Source organism: Lissotriton helveticus (genome assembly GCF_964261635.1).
Source record: "Lissotriton helveticus chromosome 1_1 unlocalized genomic scaffold, aLisHel1.1 SUPER_1_unloc_32, whole genome shotgun sequence".
Lineage (NCBI taxonomy): Eukaryota > Metazoa > Chordata > Amphibia > Caudata > Salamandridae > Lissotriton > Lissotriton helveticus.
In genome coordinates, this window is record NW_027611673.1 from 2,461,489 (window position 1) to 2,484,143 (window position 22,655).

A 22,655-nucleotide genomic window follows, 5' to 3' on the forward strand; every position below is an offset into this window, starting at 1 on the left:
AAGGCCACAAAAAACAAGGGAAACAGAGGGCAGAAATGCACAAAAAAAAGGGGGAAACGAGTGAAAGAGGGCAGATGGCCACACAAAACGAGGGAAACAGCGGGCAGAAGGGCACAAAAAACAAGGGGAAAACGAGTGAAACAGAGAGCAGAAGGCCACAAAAAACAAGGGAAACAGAGGGCAGAAGGGCACGAAAAACAAGGGGAAAACGAGTGAAGCAGAGGGCAGAAGGCCACAAAAAACGAGGGAAACAGAGGGCAGAAGGGCACGAAAAACTAGGGAAACAGAGGGCAGAAGGGCACAAAACAAGGGGAAAATGAGTGAAACATAGAGCAGAAGGCCACATATAACAAGGGAAACGTGGCAGAAGGGCACAAAAAACAAGGGGAAAACGAGTGAAACAGAGGGCAGAAGGCCACAAAAACAAGGGGAAAACGGGTGGAACAGAAGGCAGAAAGGCACAAAAAACTAGGGAAACAGAGGGCAGAAGGGCACGAAACACGGGGGAAACAGAGGGCAGAAGGGCACGAAAAATGAGGGAAACAGAGTGCAGAAGGGCACAAACAAAAAACGAGGGAAACAGAGGGCAAAAGGGCACAAAACAAGGGGAAAACGAGTTAAACAGAGAGCAGAAGATCACAAAAAACAAGGGAAACAGAGGGCAGAAAGGCACGAAAAACAAGGGGAAAATGAGTGAAACAGGGCAGATGGCCACAAAAACGAGGGAAACAGAGGGCAGAAGGGCACAAAAAACAAGGGGAAAAGGAGTGAAACAGGGCAGAAGGCCACATAAAAAGAGGGAAACAGAAGGCAGAAGGGCACGGAAAACAAGGGGAAAACGAGTGCAGAGGACAGAAGGCCACAAAAAACGAGGGAAACAAGAGGGCAGAAGGGCACGAAAAACGGGGGAAACGGGGCAGAAGGGCACAAAAAAAAGAGGGAAACAGAGGGCAGAAGGGCACAAAAAACAAGGGGAAAACGAGTGAAACAGAGGGCAGAAGGCCTCAAAAAACGAGGAAAACAGAGGCAGAAGGGCACAAAAAACTAGGGAAACAGAGGGCAGAAGGGCACAAAACAAGTGGAAAACGAGTGAAACAGAGAGCAGAAGGCCACAGAAAACAAGGGAAACAGGGCAGAAGACCACGAAAAACAAGGGGAAACGAGTGAAACAGAGGGCAGAAGGGCACAAAAACAAGGGGAAAATGGGTGGAACAGAGGGCAGAAAAGCACAAAAAACTAGGGAAACAGAGGGCAGAACGGCACAAAAAACAAGGGGAAAACGAGTGAAACAGGGCAGAAGGGCACAAAAAACGAGGGAAACAGAGGGCAGAAGGGCACAAAAAACAAGGGGAAAACGAGTGAAACAGAGAGCAGAAGGCCACAAAAAACAAGGAAAACAGAGGGCAGAAGGGCACGAAAAACAAGTGGAAAACGAGTGAAACAGGGCAGAAGGACACATAAAAAGAGGGAAACAGAAGGCAGAAGGGCACGGAAAACAAGGGGAAAACGAGTGCAACAGAGGACAGAAGGCCACAAAAAACGAGTGAAACAGAGGGCAGAAGGGCACGAAAAACGAGGGAAACAGGGCAGAAGGGCACAAAAACGAGGAAAACCTCGGGCAGAAGGGCAAAAAAACTAGGGAAACAGAGGCAGAAGGGCACGAAAAACGAGTGAAACAGAGGGCAGAAGGGCACAAAACAAGGGGAAAACGAGTGAAACAGAGAGCAGAAGGCCACAGAAAACAAGGAAAACAGGGTAGAAAGGCACGAAAAACAAGGGGAAAACGATTGAAACAGAGGGCAGAAGGGCACAAAAACAAGGGGAAAACGGGTGGAACAGAGGGCAGAAGGGCACAAAAAACAAGGGGAAAACGAGTGAAACAGGGCAGAAGGGCACAAAAACATGGGGAAAACGGGTGGAACAGAGGGCAGAAAGGCACAAAAAACAAGGGAAACAGAGGGCAGAAGGGCTCAAAAAACAAGGGGAAAACGAGTGAAACAGAGGGCAGAAGGGCACAAAAAACAAGGGGAAAACGAGTGAAACAGAGGGCAGAAGGGCACGAAAAACAAGTGGAAAACGAGGGCAGAAGGGCACGACAAATGAGGGAAACAGAGGGCAGAAGGGCACAAAAAACAAGGGGAAAACGGGTGAAACAGAGGGCAGAAGGCCACAAAAAACGAGGGAAACAGAGGGCAGAAGGGCACGAAACACGAGGGAAACAGAGGGCAGAAGGGCACGAAAAACAAGTGGAAAATGAATGAAACAGAGGGCAGAAGGGCACGAAAAACGACGAAAACAGAGGGCAGAAGGGCACGAAAAACAAGTGGAAAACGAGGGCAGAAGGGCACGACAAACGAGGGAAACAGAGGGCAGAAGAACACAAAAAACAAGGGGAAAACGGGTGAAACAGAGGGCAGAAGACCACAAAAAACAAGGGAAACAGAGGGCAGAAGGGCACGAAACACGAGGGAAACACAGGGCAGAAGGGCACGAAAAACGAGGGAAACAGAGTGCAGAAGGGCCCAAACAAAAAACGAGGGAAACAGAGGGCAGAAGGGCACAAAATAAGGGGAAGACGAGTGAAACAGAGAGCAGAAGGCCACAAAAAACAAGGGAAACAGAGAGCAGAAATGCACAAAAAAAAAGGGGGAAACGAGTGAAAGAGGGCAGATGGCCACACAAAACGAGGGAAACAGAGGGCAGAAGGGCACAAAAAACAAGGGGAAAACGAGTGAAACAGAGAGCAGAAGGCCACAAAAAACAAGGGAAACAGAGGGCAGAAGGGCACGAAAAACAAGGGGAAAACGAGTGAAGCAGAGGGCAGAAGGCCACAAAAAACGAGGGAAACAGAGGGCAGAAGGGCACAAAACAAGGGGAAAATGAGTGAAACATAGAGCAGAAGGCCACATATAACAAGGGAAACGTGGCAGAAGGGCACAAAAAACAAGGGGAAAACGAGTGAAACAGAGGGCAGAAGGCCACAAAAACAAGGGGAAAACGGGTGGAACAGAAGGCAGAAAGGCACAAAAAACGAGGGAAACAGAGGGCAGAAGGGCACGAAACACGGGGGAAACAGAGGGCAGAAGGGCACGAAAAATGAGGGAAACAGAGTGCAGAAGGGCACAAACAAAAAACGAGGGAAACAGAGGGCAGAAGGGCACAAAACAAGGGGAAAACGAGTTAAACAGAGAGCAGAAGATCACAAAAAACAAGGGAAACAGAGGGCAGAAAGGCACGAAAAACAAGGGGAAAACGAGTGAAACAGGGCAGATGGCCACAAAAAAAGAGGGAAACAGAAGGCAGAAGGGCACGGAAAACAAGGGGAAAACGAGTGCAGAGGACAGAAGGCCACAAAAAACGAGGGAAACAAGAGGGCAGAAGGGCACGAAAAACGGGGGAAACGGGGCAGAAGGGCACAAAAAAAAGAGGGAAACAGAGGGCAGAAGGGCACAAAAAACAAGGGGAAAACGAGTGAAACAGAGGGCAGAAGGCCTCAAAAAACGAGGAAAACAGAGGCAGAAGGGCACAAAAAACTAGGGAAACAGAGGGCAGAAGGGCACAAAACAAGTGGAAAACGAGTGAAACAGAGAGCAGAAGGCCACAGAAAACAAGGGAAACAGGGCAGAAGAGCACGAAAAACAAAGGGAAAACGAGTGAAACAGAGGGCAGAAGGGCACAAAAACAAGGGGAAAATGGGTGGAACAGAGGGCAGAAAAGCACAAAAAACTAGGGAAACAGAGGGCAGAACGGCACAAAAAACAAGGGGAAAACTAGTGAAACAGGGCAGAAGGGCACAAAAAACGAGGGAAACAGAGGGCAGAAGGGCACAAAAAACAAGGGGAAAACGAGTGAAACAGAGAGCAGAAGGCCACAAAAAACAAGGAAAACAGAGGGCAGAAGGGCACGAAAAACAAGTGGAAAACGAGTGAAACAGGGCAGAAGGACACATAAAAAGAGGGAAACAGAAGGCAGAAGGGCACGGAAAACAAGGGGAAAACGAGTGCAACAGAGGACAGAAGGCCACAAAAAACGAGTGAAACAGAGGGCAGAAGGGCACGAAAAACGAGGGAAACAGGGCAGAAGGGCACAAAAACGAGGAAAACCTCGGGCAGAAGGGCAAAAAAACTAGGGAAACAGAGGCAGAAGGGCACGAAAAACGAGGGAAACAGAGGGCAGAAGGGCACAAAACAAGGGGAAAACGAGTGAAACAGAGAGCAGAAGGCCACAGAAAACAAGGAAAACAGGGTAGAATGGCACGAAAAACAAGGGGAAAACGAGTGAAACAGAGGGCAGAAGGGCACAAAAACAAGGGGAAAACGGGTGGAACAGAGGGCAGAAGGGCACAAAAACAAGGGGAAAACGAGTGAAACAGGGCAGAAGGGCACAAAAACATAGGGAAAACGGGTGGAACAGAGGGCAGAAAGGCACAAAAAACAAGGGAAACAGAGGGCAGAAGGGCTCAAAAAACAAAGGGAAAACGAGTGAAACAGAGGGCAGAAGGGCACAAAAAACAAGGGGAAAACGAGTGAAACAGAGGGCAGAAGGGCACGAAAAACAAGTGGAAAACGAGGGCAGAAGGGCACAAAAAACGAGGGAAACAGAGGGCAGAAGGGCACAAAAAACAAGGGGAAAACGAGTGAAACAGAGAGCAGAAGGCCACAAAAAACAAGGAAAACAGAGGGCAGAAGGGCACGAAAAACAAGTGGAAAACGAGTGAAACAGGGCAGAAGGACACATAAAAAGAGGGAAACAGAAGGCAGAAGGGCACGGAAAACAAGGGGAAAACGAGTGCAACAGAGGACAGAAGGCCACAAAAAACGAGTGAAACAGAGGGCAGAAGGGCACGAAAAACGAGGGAAACAGGGCAGAAGGGCACAAAAACGAGGAAAACCTCGGGCAGAAGGGCAAAAAAACTAGGGAAACAGAGGCAGAAGGGCACGAAAAACGAGTGAAACAGAGGGCAGAAGGGCACAAAACAAGGGGAAAACGAGTGAAACAGAGAGCAGAAGGCCACAGAAAACAAGGAAAACAGGGTAGAAAGGCACGAAAAACAAGGGGAAAACGATTGAAACAGAGGGCAGAAGGGCACAAAAACAAGGGGAAAACGGGTGGAACAGAGGGCAGAAGGGCACAAAAAACAAGGGGAAAACGAGTGAAACAGGGCAGAAGGGCACAAAAACATGGGGAAAACGGGTGGAACAGAGGGCAGAAAGGCACAAAAAACAAGGGAAACAGAGGGCAGAAGGGCTCAAAAAACAAGGGGAAAACGAGTGAAACAGAGGGCAGAAGGGCACAAAAAACAAGGGGAAAACGAGTGAAACAGAGGGCAGAAGGGCACGAAAAACAAGTGGAAAACGAGGGCAGAAGGGCACGACAAATGAGGGAAACAGAGGGCAGAAGGGCACAAAAAACAAGGGGAAAACGGGTGAAACAGAGGGCAGAAGGCCACAAAAAACGAGGGAAACAGAGGGCAGAAGGGCACGAAACACGAGGGAAACAGAGGGCAGAAGGGCACGAAAAACAAGTGGAAAATGAATGAAACAGAGGGCAGAAGGGCACGAAAAACGACGAAAACAGAGGGCAGAAGGGCACGAAAAACAAGTGGAAAACGAGGGCAGAAGGGCACGACAAACGAGGGAAACAGAGGGCAGAAGAACACAAAAAACAAGGGGAAAACGGGTGAAACAGAGGGCAGAAGACCACAAAAAACAAGGGAAACAGAGGGCAGAAGGGCACGAAACACGAGGGAAACACAGGGCAGAAGGGCACGAAAAACGAGGGAAACAGAGTGCAGAAGGGCCCAAACAAAAAACGAGGGAAACAGAGGGCAGAAGGGCACAAAATAAGGGGAAGACGAGTGAAACAGAGAGCAGAAGGCCACAAAAAACAAGGGAAACAGAGAGCAGAAATGCACAAAAAAAAAGGGGGAAACGAGTGAAAGAGGGCAGATGGCCACACAAAACGAGGGAAACAGAGGGCAGAAGGGCACAAAAAACAAGGGGAAAACGAGTGAAACAGAGAGCAGAAGGCCACAAAAAACAAGGGAAACAGAGGGCAGAAGGGCACGAAAAACAAGGGGAAAACGAGTGAAGCAGAGGGCAGAAGGCCACAAAAAACGAGGGAAACAGAGGGCAGAAGGGCACAAAACAAGGGGAAAATGAGTGAAACATAGAGCAGAAGGCCACATATAACAAGGGAAACGTGGCAGAAGGGCACAAAAAACAAGGGGAAAACGAGTGAAACAGAGGGCAGAAGGCCACAAAAACAAGGGGAAAACGGGTGGAACAGAAGGCAGAAAGGCACAAAAAACGAGGGAAACAGAGGGCAGAAGGGCACGAAACACGGGGGAAACAGAGGGCAGAAGGGCACGAAAAATGAGGGAAACAGAGTGCAGAAGGGCACAAACAAAAAACGAGGGAAACAGAGGGCAGAAGGGCACAAAACAAGGGGAAAACGAGTTAAACAGAGAGCAGAAGATCACAAAAAACAAGGGAAACAGAGGGCAGAAAGGCACGAAAAACAAGGGGAAAACGAGTGAAACAGGGCAGATGGCCACAAAAAAAGAGGGAAACAGAAGGCAGAAGGGCACGGAAAACAAGGGGAAAACGAGTGCAGAGGACAGAAGGCCACAAAAAACGAGGGAAACAAGAGGGCAGAAGGGCACGAAAAACGGGGGAAACGGGGCAGAAGGGCACAAAAAAAAGAGGGAAACAGAGGGCAGAAGGGCACAAAAAACAAGGGGAAAACGAGTGAAACAGAGGGCAGAAGGCCTCAAAAAACGAGGAAAACAGAGGCAGAAGGGCACAAAAAACTAGGGAAACAGAGGGCAGAAGGGCACAAAACAAGTGGAAAACGAGTGAAACAGAGAGCAGAAGGCCACAGAAAACAAGGGAAACAGGGCAGAAGAGCACGAAAAACAAAGGGAAAACGAGTGAAACAGAGGGCAGAAGGGCACAAAAACAAGGGGAAAATGGGTGGAACAGAGGGCAGAAAAGCACAAAAAACTAGGGAAACAGAGGGCAGAACGGCACAAAAAACAAGGGGAAAACTAGTGAAACAGGGCAGAAGGGCACAAAAAACGAGGGAAACAGAGGGCAGAAGGGCACAAAAAACAAGGGGAAAACGAGTGAAACAGAGAGCAGAAGGCCACAAAAAACAAGGAAAACAGAGGGCAGAAGGGCACGAAAAACAAGTGGAAAACGAGTGAAACAGGGCAGAAGGACACATAAAAAGAGGGAAACAGAAGGCAGAAGGGCACGGAAAACAAGGGGAAAACGAGTGCAACAGAGGACAGAAGGCCACAAAAAACGAGTGAAACAGAGGGCAGAAGGGCACGAAAAACGAGGGAAACAGGGCAGAAGGGCACAAAAACGAGGAAAACCTCGGGCAGAAGGGCAAAAAAACTAGGGAAACAGAGGCAGAAGGGCACGAAAAACGAGGGAAACAGAGGGCAGAAGGGCACAAAACAAGGGGAAAACGAGTGAAACAGAGAGCAGAAGGCCACAGAAAACAAGGAAAACAGGGTAGAATGGCACGAAAAACAAGGGGAAAACGAGTGAAACAGAGGGCAGAAGGGCACAAAAACAAGGGGAAAACGGGTGGAACAGAGGGCAGAAGGGCACAAAAACAAGGGGAAAACGAGTGAAACAGGGCAGAAGGGCACAAAAACATAGGGAAAACGGGTGGAACAGAGGGCAGAAAGGCACAAAAAACAAGGGAAACAGAGGGCAGAAGGGCTCAAAAAACAAAGGGAAAACGAGTGAAACAGAGGGCAGAAGGGCACAAAAAACAAGGGGAAAACGAGTGAAACAGAGGGCAGAAGGGCACGAAAAACAAGTGGAAAACGAGGGCAGAAGGGCACGACAAATGAGGGAAACAGAGGGCAGAAGGGCACAAAAAACAAGGGGAAAACGGGTGAAACAGAGGGCAGAAGGCCACAAAAAACGAGGGAAACAGAGGGCAGAAGGGCACGAAACACGAGGGAAACAGAGGGCAGAAGGGCACGAAAAACAAGTGGAAAATGAATGAAACAGAGGGCAGAAGGGCACGAAAAACGACGAAAACAGAGGGCAGAAGGGCACGAAAAACAAGTGGAAAACGAGGGCAGAAGGGCACGACAAACGAGGGAAACAGAGGGCAGAAGAACACAAAAAACAAGGGGAAAACGGGTGAAACAGAGGGCAGAAGGCCACAAAAAACAAGGGAAACAGAGGGCAGAAGGGCACGAAACACGAGGGAAACACAGGGCAGAAGGGCACGAAAAACGAGGGAAACAGAGTGCAGAAGGGCCCAAACAAAAAACGAGGGAAACAGAGGGCAGAAGGGCACAAAATAAGGGGAAAACGAGTGAAACAGAGAGCAGAAGGCCACAAAAAACAAGGGAAACAGAGGGCAGAAATGCACAAAAAAAAGGGGGAAACGAGTGAAAGAGGGCAGATGGCCTCACAAAACGAGGGAAACAGAGGGCAGAAGGGCACAAAAAACAAGGGGAAAACGAGTGAAACAGAGAGCAGAAGGCCACAAAAAACAAGGAAAACAGAGGGCAAAAGGGCACGAAAAACAAGTGGAAAACGAGTGAAACAGGGCAGAAAGACACATAAAAAGAGGGAAACAGAAGGCAGAAGGGCACGGAAAACAAGGGGAAAACGAGTGCAACAGAGGACAGAAGGCCACAAAAAATGAGTGAAACAGAGGGCAGAAGGGCACGAAAAACGAGGGAAACAGGGCAGAAGGGCACAAAAAACGAGGAAAACCTCGGGCAGAAGGACACAAAAAACAAGAGGAAAACGAGTGAAACAGAGGGCAGAAGGGCACAAAAAACTAGGGAAACAGAGGCAGAAGGGCACGAAAAACGAGGGAAACTGAGGGCAGAAGGGCACAAAACAAGGGGAAAACGAGTGAAACAGAGAGCAGAAGGCCACAGAAAACAAGGAAAACAGGGTAGAAAGGCACGAAAAACAAGGGGAAAACGAGTGAAACAGAGGGCAGAAGGGCACAAAAACAAGGGGAAAACGGGTGGAACAGAGGGCAGAAGGGCACAAAAAACAAGGGGAAAACGAGTGAAACAGGGCAGAAGGGCACAAAAACATGGGGAAAACGGGTGGAACAGAGGGCAGAAAGGCACAAAAAACAAGGGAAACAGAGGGCAGAAGGGCTCAAAAAACAAGGGGAAAACGAGTGAAACAGAAGGCAGAAGGGCACAAAAAACAAGGGGAAAACGAGTGAAACAGAGAGCAGAAGGCCAAAAAAAACAGTGAAACAGAGAGCAGAAGGCCACAAAAAACAAGGGAAACAGAGGGCAGAAGGGCACGAGAAACAAGGGGAAAACGAGTGAAGCAGAGGGCAGAAGGCCACAAAAAACGAGGGAAACAGAGGGCAGAAGGGCACAAAACAAGGGGAAAATGAGTGAAACATAGAGCAGAAGGCCACATATAACAAGGGAAACGTGGCAGAAGGGCACAAAAAACAAGGGGAAAACGAGTGAAACAGAGGGCAGAAGGCCACAAAAACAAGGGGAAAACGGGTGGAACAGAAGGCAGAAAGGCACAAAAAACGAGGGAAACAGAGGGCAGAAGGGCACGAAACACGGGGGAAACAGAGGGCAGAAGGGCACGAAAAATGAGGGAAACAGAGTGCAGAAGGGCACAAACAAAAAACGAGGGAAACAGAGGGCAGAAGGGCACAAAACAAGGGGAAAACGAGTTAAACAGAGAGCAGAAGATCACAAAAAACAAGGGAAACAGAGGGCAGAAAGGCACGAAAAACAAGGGGAAAACGAGTGAAACAGGGCAGATGGCCACAAAAAAAGAGGGAAACAGAAGGCAGAAGGGCACGGAAAACAAGGGGAAAACGAGTGCAGAGGACAGAAGGCCACAAAAAACGAGGGAAACAAGAGGGCAGAAGGGCACGAAAAACGGGGGAAACGGGGCAGAAGGGCACAAAAAAAAGAGGGAAACAGAGGGCAGAAGGGCACAAAAAACAAGGGGAAAACGAGTGAAACAGAGGGCAGAAGGCCTCAAAAAACGAGGAAAACAGAGGCAGAAGGGCACAAAAAACTAGGGAAACAGAGGGCAGAAGGGCACAAAACAAGTGGAAAACGAGTGAAACAGAGAGCAGAAGGCCACAGAAAACAAGGGAAACAGGGCAGAAGAGCACGAAAAACAAAGGGAAAACGAGTGAAACAGAGGGCAGAAGGGCACAAAAACAAGGGGAAAATGGGTGGAACAGAGGGCAGAAAAGCACAAAAAACTAGGGAAACAGAGGGCAGAACGGCACAAAAAACAAGGGGAAAACTAGTGAAACAGGGCAGAAGGGCACAAAAAACGAGGGAAACAGAGGGCAGAAGGGCACAAAAAACAAGGGGGAAAACGAGTGAAACAGAGAGCAGAAGGCCACAAAAAACAAGGAAAACAGAGGGCAGAAGGGCACGAAAAACAAGTGGAAAACGAGTGAAACAGGGCAGAAGGACACATAAAAAGAGGGAAACAGAAGGCAGAAGGGCACGGAAAACAAGGGGAAAACGAGTGCAACAGAGGACAGAAGGCCACAAAAAACGAGTGAAACAGAGGGCAGAAGGGCACGAAAAACGAGGGAAACAGGGCAGAAGGGCACAAAAACGAGGAAAACCTCGGGCAGAAGGGCAAAAAAACTAGGGAAACAGAGGCAGAAGGGCACGAAAAACGAGGGAAACAGAGGGCAGAAGGGCACAAAACAAGGGGAAAACGAGTGAAACAGAGAGCAGAAGGCCACAGAAAACAAGGAAAACAGGGTAGAATGGCACGAAAAACAAGGGGAAAACGAGTGAAACAGAGGGCAGAAGGGCACAAAAACAAGGGGAAAACGGGTGGAACAGAGGGCAGAAGGGCACAAAAACAAGGGGAAAACGAGTGAAACAGGGCAGAAGGGCACAAAAACATAGGGAAAACGGGTGGAACAGAGGGCAGAAAGGCACAAAAAACAAGGGAAACAGAGGGCAGAAGGGCTCAAAAAACAAAGGGAAAACGAGTGAAACAGAGGGCAGAAGGGCACAAAAAACAAGGGGAAAACGAGTGAAACAGAGGGCAGAAGGGCACGAAAAACAAGTGGAAAACGAGGGCAGAAGGGCACGACAAATGAGGGAAACAGAGGGCAGAAGGGCACAAAAAACAAGGGGAAAACGGGTGAAACAGAGGGCAGAAGGCCACAAAAAACGAGGGAAACAGAGGGCAGAAGGGCACGAAACACGAGGGAAACAGAGGGCAGAAGGGCACGAAAAACAAGTGGAAAATGAATGAAACAGAGGGCAGAAGGGCACGAAAAACGACGAAAACAGAGGGCAGAAGGGCACGAAAAACAAGTGGAAAACGAGGGCAGAAGGGCACGACAAACGAGGGAAACAGAGGGCAGAAGAACACAAAAAACAAGGGGAAAACGGGTGAAACAGAGGGCAGAAGGCCACAAAAAACAAGGGAAACAGAGGGCAGAAGGGCACGAAACACGAGGGAAACACAGGGCAGAAGGGCACGAAAAACGAGGGAAACAGAGTGCAGAAGGGCCCAAACAAAAAACGAGGGAAACAGAGGGCAGAAGGGCACAAAATAAGGGGAAAACGAGTGAAACAGAGAGCAGAAGGCCACAAAAAACAAGGGAAACAGAGGGCAGAAATGCACAAAAAAAAGGGGGAAACGAGTGAAAGAGGGCAGATGGCCTCACAAAACGAGGGAAACAGAGGGCAGAAGGGCACAAAAAACAAGGGGAAAACGAGTGAAACAGAGAGCAGAAGGCCACAAAAAACAAGGAAAACAGAGGGCAAAAGGGCACGAAAAACAAGTGGAAAACGAGTGAAACAGGGCAGAAAGACACATAAAAAGAGGGAAACAGAAGGCAGAAGGGCACGGAAAACAAGGGGAAAACGAGTGCAACAGAGGACAGAAGGCCACAAAAAATGAGTGAAACAGAGGGCAGAAGGGCACGAAAAACGAGGGAAACAGGGCAGAAGGGCACAAAAAACGAGGAAAACCTCGGGCAGAAGGACACAAAAAACAAGAGGAAAACGAGTGAAACAGAGGGCAGAAGGGCACAAAAAACTAGGGAAACAGAGGCAGAAGGGCACGAAAAACGAGGGAAACTGAGGGCAGAAGGGCACAAAACAAGGGGAAAACGAGTGAAACAGAGAGCAGAAGGCCACAGAAAACAAGGAAAACAGGGTAGAAAGGCACGAAAAACAAGGGGAAAACGAGTGAAACAGAGGGCAGAAGGGCACAAAAACAAGGGGAAAACGGGTGGAACAGAGGGCAGAAGGGCACAAAAAACAAGGGGAAAACGAGTGAAACAGGGCAGAAGGGCACAAAAACATGGGAAAACGGGTGGAACAGAGGGCAGAAAGGCACAAAAAACAAGGGAAACAGAGGGCAGAAGGGCTCAAAAAACAAGGGGAAAACGAGTGAAACAGAAGGCAGAAGGGCACAAAAAACAAGGGGAAAACGAGTGAAACAGAGAGCAGAAGGCCAAAAAAAACAGTGAAACAGAGAGCAGAAGGCCACAAAAAACAAGGGAAACAGAGGGCAGAAGGGCACGAGAAACAAGGGGAAAACGAGTGAAGCAGAGGGCAGAAGGCCACAAAAAACGAGGGAAACAGAGGGCAGAAGGGCACGAAAAACAAGGGGAAAACGGGTGAAACAGAGGGCAGAAGGCCACAAAAAACGAGGGAAACAGAGGGCAGCGGAAAGCGAACAGCCTCCTGGCTTTCAGGAAGGAGTTGAAGACTCTGCTCTTCACCAAATAATCCGCTGTGACTGTAGTGTGTATGCCTGTGGTTTCTTGTTTCTCTGGGCCTCTTTGCTAAAGCGCCGGGACACCCTTTTGGGGTAGCCGTGCGCTCAAAAAGTGCGGCTTAACATTAACATTAACAGAAGGGCACGAAACACGAGGGAAACAGAGGGCAGAAGGGCACGAAAAACAAGTGGAAAACGAATGAAACAGAGGGCAGAAGGGCATGAAAAACGACGAAAACAGAGGGCAGAAGGGCACGAAAAACAAGTGGAAAACGAGGGCAGAAGGGCACGACAAACGAGGGAAACAGAGGGCAGAAGGCCACAAAAAACAAGGGAAACAGAGGGCAGAAGGGCACGAAACACGAGGGAAACACAGGGCAGAAGGGCACGAAAAACAAGGGAAACAGAGTGCAGAAGGGCCCAAACAAAAAACGAGGGAAACAGAGGGCAGAAGGGCACAAAATAAGGGGAAAACGAGTGAAACAGAGAGCAGAAGGCCACAAAAAACAAGGGAAACAGAGGGCAGAAATGCACAAAAAAAGGGGGAAACGAGTGAAAGAGGGCAGATGGCCACACAAAACGAGGGAAACAGAGGGCAGAAGGGCACAAAAAACAAGGGGAAAACGAGTGAAACAGAGAGCAGAAGGCCACAAAAAACAAGGAAAACAGAGGGCAGAAGGGCACGAAAAACAAGTGGAAAACGAGTGAAACAGGGCAGAAGGACACAAAAAACAAGGGGAAAACGAGTGCAACAGAGGACAGAAGACCACAAAAAACGAGGGAAACAAGAGGGCAGAAGGGCACGAAAAACGGGGGAAACGGGGCAGAAGGGCACAAAAAAAGAGGGAAACAGAGGGCAGAAGGGCACAAAAAACAAGGGGAAAACGAGTGAAACAGAGGGCAGAAGGCCTCAAAAAACGAGGAAAACAGAGGCAGAAGGGCACAAAAAACTAGGGAAACAGAGGGCAGAAGGGCACAAAACAAGTGGAAAACGAGTGAAACAGAGAGCAGAAGGCCACAGAAAACAAGGGAAACAGGGCAGAAGAGCACGAAAAACAAGGGGAAAACGAGTGAAACAGAGGGCAGAAGGGCACAAAAACAAGGGGAAAATGGGTGGAACAGAGGGCAGAAAAGCACAAAAAACTAGGGAAACAGAGGGCAGAACGGCACAAAAAACAAGGGGAAAACGAGTGAAACAGGGCAGAAGGACACAAAAACAAGGGGAAAACGGGTGAAACAGAGGGCAGAAAGGCACAAAAAACAAGGAAACAGAGGGCAGAAGGGCACAAAAACAAGGGGAAAACGAGTGAAACAGAGGGCAGAAGGGCACAAAAAACAAGGGGGAAACGAGTGAAACAGAGCAGAAGGCCAAAAAAACAAGTGAAACAGAGAGCAGAAGGCCACAAAAAACGAGGGAAACAGAGGGCAGAAGGGCACAAACAACAATGGGAAAACAAGTGAAACAGAGGGCAGAAGGGCACGAAAAACGAGGGAAACAGAGGGCAGAAGGGCACAAAACAAGTGGAAAACGAGTGAAACAGAGAGCAGAAGGCCACAGAAAACAAGGGAAACAGGGCAGAAGGGCACGAAAAACAAGGGGAAAACTAGTGAAACAGAGGGCAAAAGGGCACAAAAACAAGGGGAAAATGGGTGGAACAGAGGGCAGAAAGGCACAAAAAATAGGGAAATAGAGGGCAGAACGGCACAAAAAACAAGGGGAAAACGAGTGAAAACAGAGGGCAGAAGGGCACAAAAACAAGGGGAAAACGGGTGGAACAGAGGGCAGAAAGGCACAAAAAACGAGGGAAACAGAGGGCAGAAGGGCACAAAAAACAAGGGGAAAACAAGTGAAACAGAGGGCAGAAGGGCACAAAAAACAAGGGGGAAACGAGTGAAACAGAGAGCAGAAGGCCAAAAAAACAAGTGAAACAGAGCAGAAGGCCACAAAAAACGAGGGAAACAGAGGGCAGAAGGGCACAAAAACAAGGTGAAAACGGGTGGAACAGAGGGCAGAAAGGCACAAAAAATGAGGGAAACAGAGGGCAGAAGGGCACAAAAACAAGGGGAAAACGAGTGAAACAGGGCAGAAGGGCACAAAAACATGGGGAAAACGGGTGGAACAGAGGGCAGAAAGGCACAAAAAACAAGGGAAACAGAGGGCAGAAGGGCACAAAAAACAAGGGGAAAACGAGTGAAACAGAGGGCAGAAGGGCACAAAAAACAAGGGGAAAACGAGTGAAACAGAGAGCAGAAGGCCAAAAAAAAAACAGTGAAACAGAGAGCAGAAGGCCACAAAAAACAAGGGAAACAGAGGGCAGAAGGGCACGAAAAACAAGGGGAAAACGAGTGAAACAGAGGGCAGAAGGCCACAAAAAACGAGGGAAACAGAGGGCAGAAGGGCATGAAAAACGAGGGAAACAGAGGGCAGAAGGGCACAAAACAAGGGGAAAATGAGTGAAACAGAGAGCAGAAGGCCACAGAAAATAAGGGAAACATGGCAGAAGGGAACAAAAAACAAGGGGAAAACGAGTGAAACAGAGGGCAGAAGGGCACAAAAACAAGGGGAAAACGGGTGGAACAGAGGGCAGAAAGGCACAAAAAACGAGGGAAACAGAGGGCAGAAGGGCACAAAAAACAAGGGGAAAACAAGTGAAACAGAGGGCAGAAGGGCACAAAAAACAAGGGGGAAACAAGTGAAACAGAGAGCAGAAGGCCAAAAAAACAAGTGAAACAGAGCAGAAGGCCACAAAAAACGAGGGAAACAGAGGGCAGAAGGGCACAAAAACAAGGTGAAAACGGGTGGAACAGAGGGCAGAAAGGCACAAAAAACGAGGGAAACAGAGGGCAGAAGGGCACTAAAAACAAGGGGAAAACGAGTGAAACAGGGCAGAAGGGCACAAAAACATGGGGAAAACGGGTGGAACAGAGGGCAGAAAGGCACAAAAAACAAGGGAAACAGAGGGCAGAAGGGCACAAAAAACAAGGGGAAAACGAGTGAAACAGAGGGCAGAAGGGCACAAAAAACAAGGGGAAAACGAGTGAAACAGAGAGCAGAAGGCCAAAAAAAAACAGTGAAACAGAGAGCAGAAGGCCACAAAAAACGAGGGAAACAGAGGGCAGAAGGGCATGAAAAACGAGGGAAACAGAGGGCAGAAGGGCACAAAACAAGGGGAAAATGAGTGAAACAGAGGGCAGAAGGGCACGAAAAACGAGGGAAACAGAGGGCAGAAGGGCACAAAACAAGTGGAAAACGAGTGAAACAGAGAGCAGAAGGCCACAGAAAACAAGGGAAACAGGGCAGAAGGGCACGAAAAACAATGGGAAAACAAGTGAAACAGAGGGCAGAAGGGCACGAAAAACGAGGGAAACAGAGGGCAGAAGGGCACAAAAAACAATGGGAAAACAAGTGAAACAGAGGGCAGAAGGGCACGAAAAACGAGGGAAACAGAGGGCAGAAGGGCACAAAACAAGTGGAAAACGAGTGAAACAGAGAGCAGAAGGCCACAGAAAACAAGGGAAACAGGGCAGAAGGGCACGAAAAACAAGGGGAAAACTAGTGAAACAGAGGGCAAAAGGGCACAAAAACAAGGGGAAAATGGGTGGAACAGAGGGCAGAAAGGCACAAAAAACTAGGGAAATAGAGGGCAGAACGGCACAAAAAACAAGGGGAAAACGAGTGAAACAGAGGGCAGAAGGGCACAAAAACAAGGGGAAAACGGGTGGAACAGAGGGCAGAAAGGCACAAAAAACGAGGGAAACAGAGGGCAGAAGGGCACAAAAAACAAGGGGAAAACAAGTGAAACAGAGGGCAGAAGGGCACAAAAAACAAGGGGGAAACGAGTGAAACAGAGAGCAGAAGGCCAAAAAAACAAGTGAAACAGAGCAGAAGGCCACAAAAAACGAGGGAAACAGAGGGCAGAAGGGCACAAAAACAAGGTGAAAACGGGTGGAACAGAGGGCAGAAAGGCACAAAAAACGAGGGAAACAGAGGGCAGAAGGGCACAAAAAACAAGGGGAAAACGAGTGAAACAGGGCAGAAGGGCACAAAAACATGGGGAAAACGGGTGGAACAGAGGGCAGAAAGGCACAAAAAACAAGGGAAACAGAGGGCAGAAGGGCACAAAAAACAAGGGGAAAACGAGTGAAACAGAGGGCAGAAGGGCACAAAAAACAAGGGGAAAACGAGTGAAACAGAGAGCAGAAGGCCAAAAAAAACAGTGAAACAGAGAGCAGAAGGCCACAAAAAACAAGGGAAACAGAGGGCAGAAGGGCACGAAAAACAAGGGGAAAACGAGTGAAACAGAGGGCAGAAGGCCACAAAAAACGAGGGAAACAGAGGGCAGAAGGGCATGAAAAACAAGGGAAACAGAGGGCAGAAGGGCACAAAACAAGGGGAAAATGAGTGAAACAGAGAGCAGAAGGCCACAGAAAATAAGGGAAACATGGCAGAAGGGAACAAAAAACAAGGGGAAAACGAGTGAAACAGAGGGCAGAAGGGCACAAAAACAAGGGGAAAATGGGTGGAACAGAGGGCAGAAAGGCACAAAAAACGAGGGAAACAGAGGGCAGAAGGGCACAAAAAACAAGGGGAAAACAAGTGAAACAGAGGGCAGAAGGGCACAAAAAACAAGGGGGAAACAAGTGAAACAGAGAGCAGAAGGCCAAAAAAACAAGTGAAACAGAGCAGAAGGCCACAAAAAACGAGGGAAACAGAGGGCAGAAGGGCACAAAAACAAGGTGAAAACGGGTGGAACAGAGGGCAGAAAGGCACAAAAAACGAGGGAAACAGAGGGCAGAAGGGCACAAAAAACAAGGGGAAAACGAGTGAAACAGGGCAGAAGGGCACAAAAACATGGGGAAAACGGGTGGAACAGAGGGCAGAAAGGCACAAAAAACAAGGGAAACAGAGGGCAGAAGGGCACAAAAAACAAGGGGAAAACGAGTGAAACAGAGGGCAGAAGGGCACAAAAAACAAGGGGAAACGAGTGAAACAGAGAGCAGAAGGCCAAAAAAAAACAGTGAAACAGAGAGCAGAAGGCCACAAAAAACAAGGGAAACAGAGGGCAGAAGGGCACGAAAAACAAGGGGAAAACGAGTGAAACAGAGGGCAGAAGGCCACAAAAAACGAGGGAAACAGAGGGCAGAAGGGCATGAAAAACGAGGGAAACAGAGGGCAGAAGGGCACAAAACAAGGGGAAAATGAGTGAAACAGAGAGCAGAAGGCCACAGAAAATAAGGGAAACATGGCAGAAGGGAACAAAAAACAAGGGGAAAACGAGTGAAACAGAGGGCAGAAGGCCACAAAAACAAGGGGAAAACGGGTGGAACAGAGGGCAGAAAGGCACAAAAAACGAGGGAAACAGAAGGCAGAAGGGCACGGAAAACAAGGCGAAAACGAGTGCAACAGAGGACAGAAGGCCACAAAAAACGAGGGAAACAAGAGGGCAGAAGGGCACGAAAAACGGGGGAAACGGGGCAGAAGGGCACAAAAAAAGAGGGAAACAGAGGGCAGAAGGGCACAAAAAACAAGGGGAAAACGAGTGAAACAGAGGGCAGAAGGCCTCAAAAAACGAGGAAAACAGAGGCAGAAGGGCACTAAAAACTAGGGAAACAGAGGGCAGAAGGGCACAAAACAAGTGGAAAACGAGTGAAACAGAGAGCAGAAGGCCACAGAAAACAAGGGGAAAATGGGTGGAACAGAGGGCAGAAAAGCACAAAAAACTAGGGAAACAGAGGGCAGAACGGCACAAAAAACAAGGGGAAAACGAGTGAAACAGGGCAGAAGGGCACAAAAACAAGGGGAAAACGGGTGGAACAGAGGGCAGAAAGGCACAAAAAACAAGGGAAACAGAGGGCAGAAGGGCACAAAAAACAAGGGGAAAACGAGTGAAACAGGGCAGAAGGGCACAAAAAACAAGGGGGAAACGAGTGAAACAGAGAGCAGAAGGCCAAAAAAAACAAGTGAAACAGAGAGCAGAAGGCCACAAAAAACAAGGGAAACAGAGGGCAGAAGGGCACAAAAAACAATGGGAAAACAAGTGAAACAGAGGGCAGAAGGGCACGAAAAACGAGGGAAACAGAGGGCAGAAGGGCACAAAACAAGTGGAAAACGAGTGAAACAGAGAGCAGAAGGCCACAGAAAACAAGGGAAACAGGGCAGAAGGGCACGAAAAACAAAAAGGAAAACAAGTGAAACAGAGGGCAAAAGGGCTCAAAAACAAGGGGAAAATGGGTGGAACAGAGGGCAGAAAGGCACAAAAAACTAGGGAAATAGAGGGCAGAACGGCACAAAAAACAAGGGGAAAACGAGTGAAACAGAGGGCAGAAGGGCACAAAAACAAGGGGAAAACGGGTGGAACAGAGGGCAGAAAGGCACAAAAAACGAGGGAAACAGAGGGCAGAAGGGCACAAAAAACAAGGGGAAAACAAGTGAAACAGAGGGCAGAAGGGCACAAAAAACAAGGGGGAAACGAGTGAAACAGAGAGCAGAAGGCCAAAAAAACAAGTGAAACAGAGCAGAAGGCCACAAAAAACGAGGGAAACAGAGGGCAGAAGGGCACAAAAACAAGGTGAAAACGGGTGGAACAGAGGGCAGAAAGGCACAAAAAACGAGGGAAACAGAGGGCAGAAGGGCACAAAAAACAAGGGGAAAACGAGTGAAACAGGGCAGAAGGGCACAAAAACATGGGGAAAACGGGTGGAACAGAGGGCAGAAAGGCACAAAAAACAAGGGAAACAGAGGGCAGAAGGGCACAAAAAACAAGGGGAAAACGAGTGAAACAGAAGGCAGAAGGGCACAAAAAACAAGGGGAAAACGAGTGAAACAGAGAGCAGAAGGCCAAAAAAAAACAGTGAAACAGAGAGCAGAAGGCCACAAAAAACAAGGGAAACAGAGGGCAGAAGGGCACGAAAAACAAGGGGAAAACGAGTGAAACAGAGGGCAGAAGGCCACAAAAAACGAGGGAAACGGAGGGCAGAAGGGCACGAAAAACGAGGGAAACAGAGGGCAGAAGGGCACAAAACAAGGGGAAAATGAGTGAAACAGAGAGCAGCAGAAGGCCACAGAAAATAAGGGAAACATGGCAGAAGGGCACAAAAAACAAGGGGAAAACGAGTGAAACAGAGGGCAGAAGGCCACAAAAACAAGGGGAAAACGGGTGGAACAGAGGGCAGAAAGGCACAAAAAACGAGGGAAACAGAGGGCAGAAGGGCACGAAACACGAGGGAAACAGAGGGCAGAAGGGCACGAAAAATGAGGGAAACAGAGTGCAGAAGGGCACAAACAAAAAACGAGGGAACCAGAGGGCAAAAGGGCACAAAACAAGGGGAAAACGAGTGAAACAGAGAGCAGAAGGTCACAAAAACAAGGGAAACAGAGGGCAGAAAGGCACGAAAAACAAGGGGAAAACGAGTGAAACAGGGCAGATGGCCACAAAAACGAGGGAAACAGAGGGCAGAAGGGCACAAAAAACAAGGGGAAAAGGAGTGAAACAGGGCAGAAGGCCACATAAAAAGAGGGAAACAGAAGGCAGAAGGGCACGGAAAACAAGGGGAAAACGAGTGCAACAGAGGGCAGAAGGCCACAAAAAACGAGGGAAACAAGAGGGCAGAAGGGCACGAAAAACGGGGGAAACGGGGCAGAACGGCACAAAAAACGAGGGGAACAGAGGGCAGAAGGGCACAAAAAACAAGGGGAAAACGAGTGAAACAGAGGGCAGAAGGCCTCAAAAAACGAGGGAAACAGAGGCAGAAGGGCACGAAAAACGAGGGAAACAGAGGGCAGAAGGGCACAAAACAAGTGGAAAATGAGTGAAACAGAGAGCGGAAGGCCACAGAAAACAAGGGAAACAGGGCAGAAGGGCACGAAAAACAAGGGGAAAACGAGTGAAACAGAGAGCAGAAGGGCACAAAAACAAGGGGAAAACGGGTGGAACAGAGGGCAGAAAGGCACAAAAAACGAGGGAAACAGAGGGCAGAAGGGCACAAAAAACAAGGGGAAAACGAGTGAAACAGAGGGCAGAAGGGCACAAAAAACAAGGGGAAAACGAGTGAAACAGAGGGCAGAAGGCCACAAAAACAAGGGGAAAACGGGTGGAACATAGGGCAGAAAGGCACAAAAAACGAGGGAAACAGAGGGCAGAAGGGCACAAAAAACAAGGGGAAAACGAGTGAAACAGAGGGCAGAAGGGCACAAAAAACAAGGGGAAAACGAGTGAAACAGAGAGCAGAAGGCCACAAAATCGAGGGTACAGAGGGCAGAAGGGCACAAAAAACAAGTGAAACAGGGCAGAAGGGCACAAAAAACGAGTGAAACAGAGTGCAGAAGTGCACAAGTGAAACAGAGTTGAGAAGCCACAAAAAACAAGGGGAAAACGAGTGAAACAGAGGGCAGAAAGGCACAAAAAACGAGTGAAACGGAGGGCAGAAATGCACAGTATGGGCTCTGATGAAATTAGGCTCAAAGTCAATGAAACTGGGCGTGGGGGGGGTCTCTCGGAAAAATGCGCGAGTTGCTTCGGGTTCAGTAGCTCACGACGATTTTCACTGGCCAGAAGTAGCTCTGACTACACAAAAGGTTGGAGACCCCTGGTCTAGGCATAGTCCTCGCAGCACACAATAGATTTGCTTGAGGCAGAGGCCAAAACTCAAAAGTCAGGAAACCAGATACAAGTAGGTGGTAACTCAGGGCAGGGGAAAACGCCTGTTGTCCGTGGAGGAGTCATTCCCTTCCCTGAAATCTGCATTACAAATTAATTAATAGAATATAGTTTTTTAATATCTGTTTGGTGCCAGTCCATATGACTTTCAAATCTGCCTTTGGGATTCGATGTTGCAACTCCATAGGGTACATGTATCCTTTGTGAGCTTAATAAAATGTTGAAAATTCTACAAAACCTCACTCCTACATCCAAGTACTCTCATGCTACCATTCTGCACTCTGCTCTGTCTGAAAAACAGCTCAGCATATTCAAAATTCTGCATTGATTTGGCTTGTAAATTATATTTTTGGAAATGTACATGTATTAACTATTTAATTTTAATACTATAGGTGATTGAAATTACGGACGAAGAAAGCAAGATTTAGCACTAAGCAACTGGATGTCAGTGCCATAAGAAGGATTATTTTGAAAAACTGAAGAACATCCAGCATTCTACGTTTAAACAATTTCCAAAAATCTAAGTGTGGCGAGGAAAGTACTATACCTGTAAGTGAAGTCTTTAATTTTGCATTTCATTAACCCAGAGCAAAGCCATATCTGTGCACACAGCATCAGAAATAATGTAGAAAGACCGCTTCAGCATCCTCATCTGAAATATTATCAGAAAGACAAATTGCCTCAGCATGACAGAATAACGTTCATCTAAAGCATCATGTAATTTTAGAGAGGAAGCACACACTACATAAAAGAAAGTTACAACTAAAGGTTTCTTCTGGATACCATCAAAGAAAAGACGCTGAAAGAAGACTCCGAAGCTGACACGTTAACAACCAAAAGATTGAAAAATCACCTTTGTTCAACAACCGTTTTTAACCAGTTACGCAAGTTTGAGACTATCTGCCTCGGGACCTCGACCCACTCTGCTCTTTCTTGCGAAAACCTTAAAAATTCACCATTTTATTGTGTTAATGACCATCTCAGATTGTTTCCTTTTTATTGTGTACTGTTCTGTAATTCTATGTAAATCGCCTCAACATTATCTGTTGTGCAGGAGTCATATGTAAAACTGTTAAATATAAAAATGGATTAAAGGAGCACTGTTGCGCTATATCTAATGTAAATAAATCCTCATCCTCAGAACTACAAACCTTAACCTTACACCAAACATAGAAAGGGTAGAAGGAACTGATGTTCTGCGACTAATGATCCACAATAGTACTCTGCACGTTCTAAAGCCCTCAGT

At 48.0% G+C, this 22,655-nt stretch overlaps 1 long non-coding RNA gene across 1 annotated transcript in view; it reads left to right on the top strand.

Moving 5' to 3' along the window:
• Positions 1-22,176, top strand: part of LOC144805908 (uncharacterized) — a 35,055-nt gene extending 12,879 nt beyond the window's left edge. Inside the window, exon 3 of the long non-coding RNA XR_013605625.1 lies at positions 21,802-22,176. This is a non-coding gene — a long non-coding RNA (uncharacterized LOC144805908). The remainder of the gene's footprint in view (positions 1-21,801) is intronic.
• The last annotated feature ends 479 nt before the right edge of the window (positions 22,177-22,655 follow it).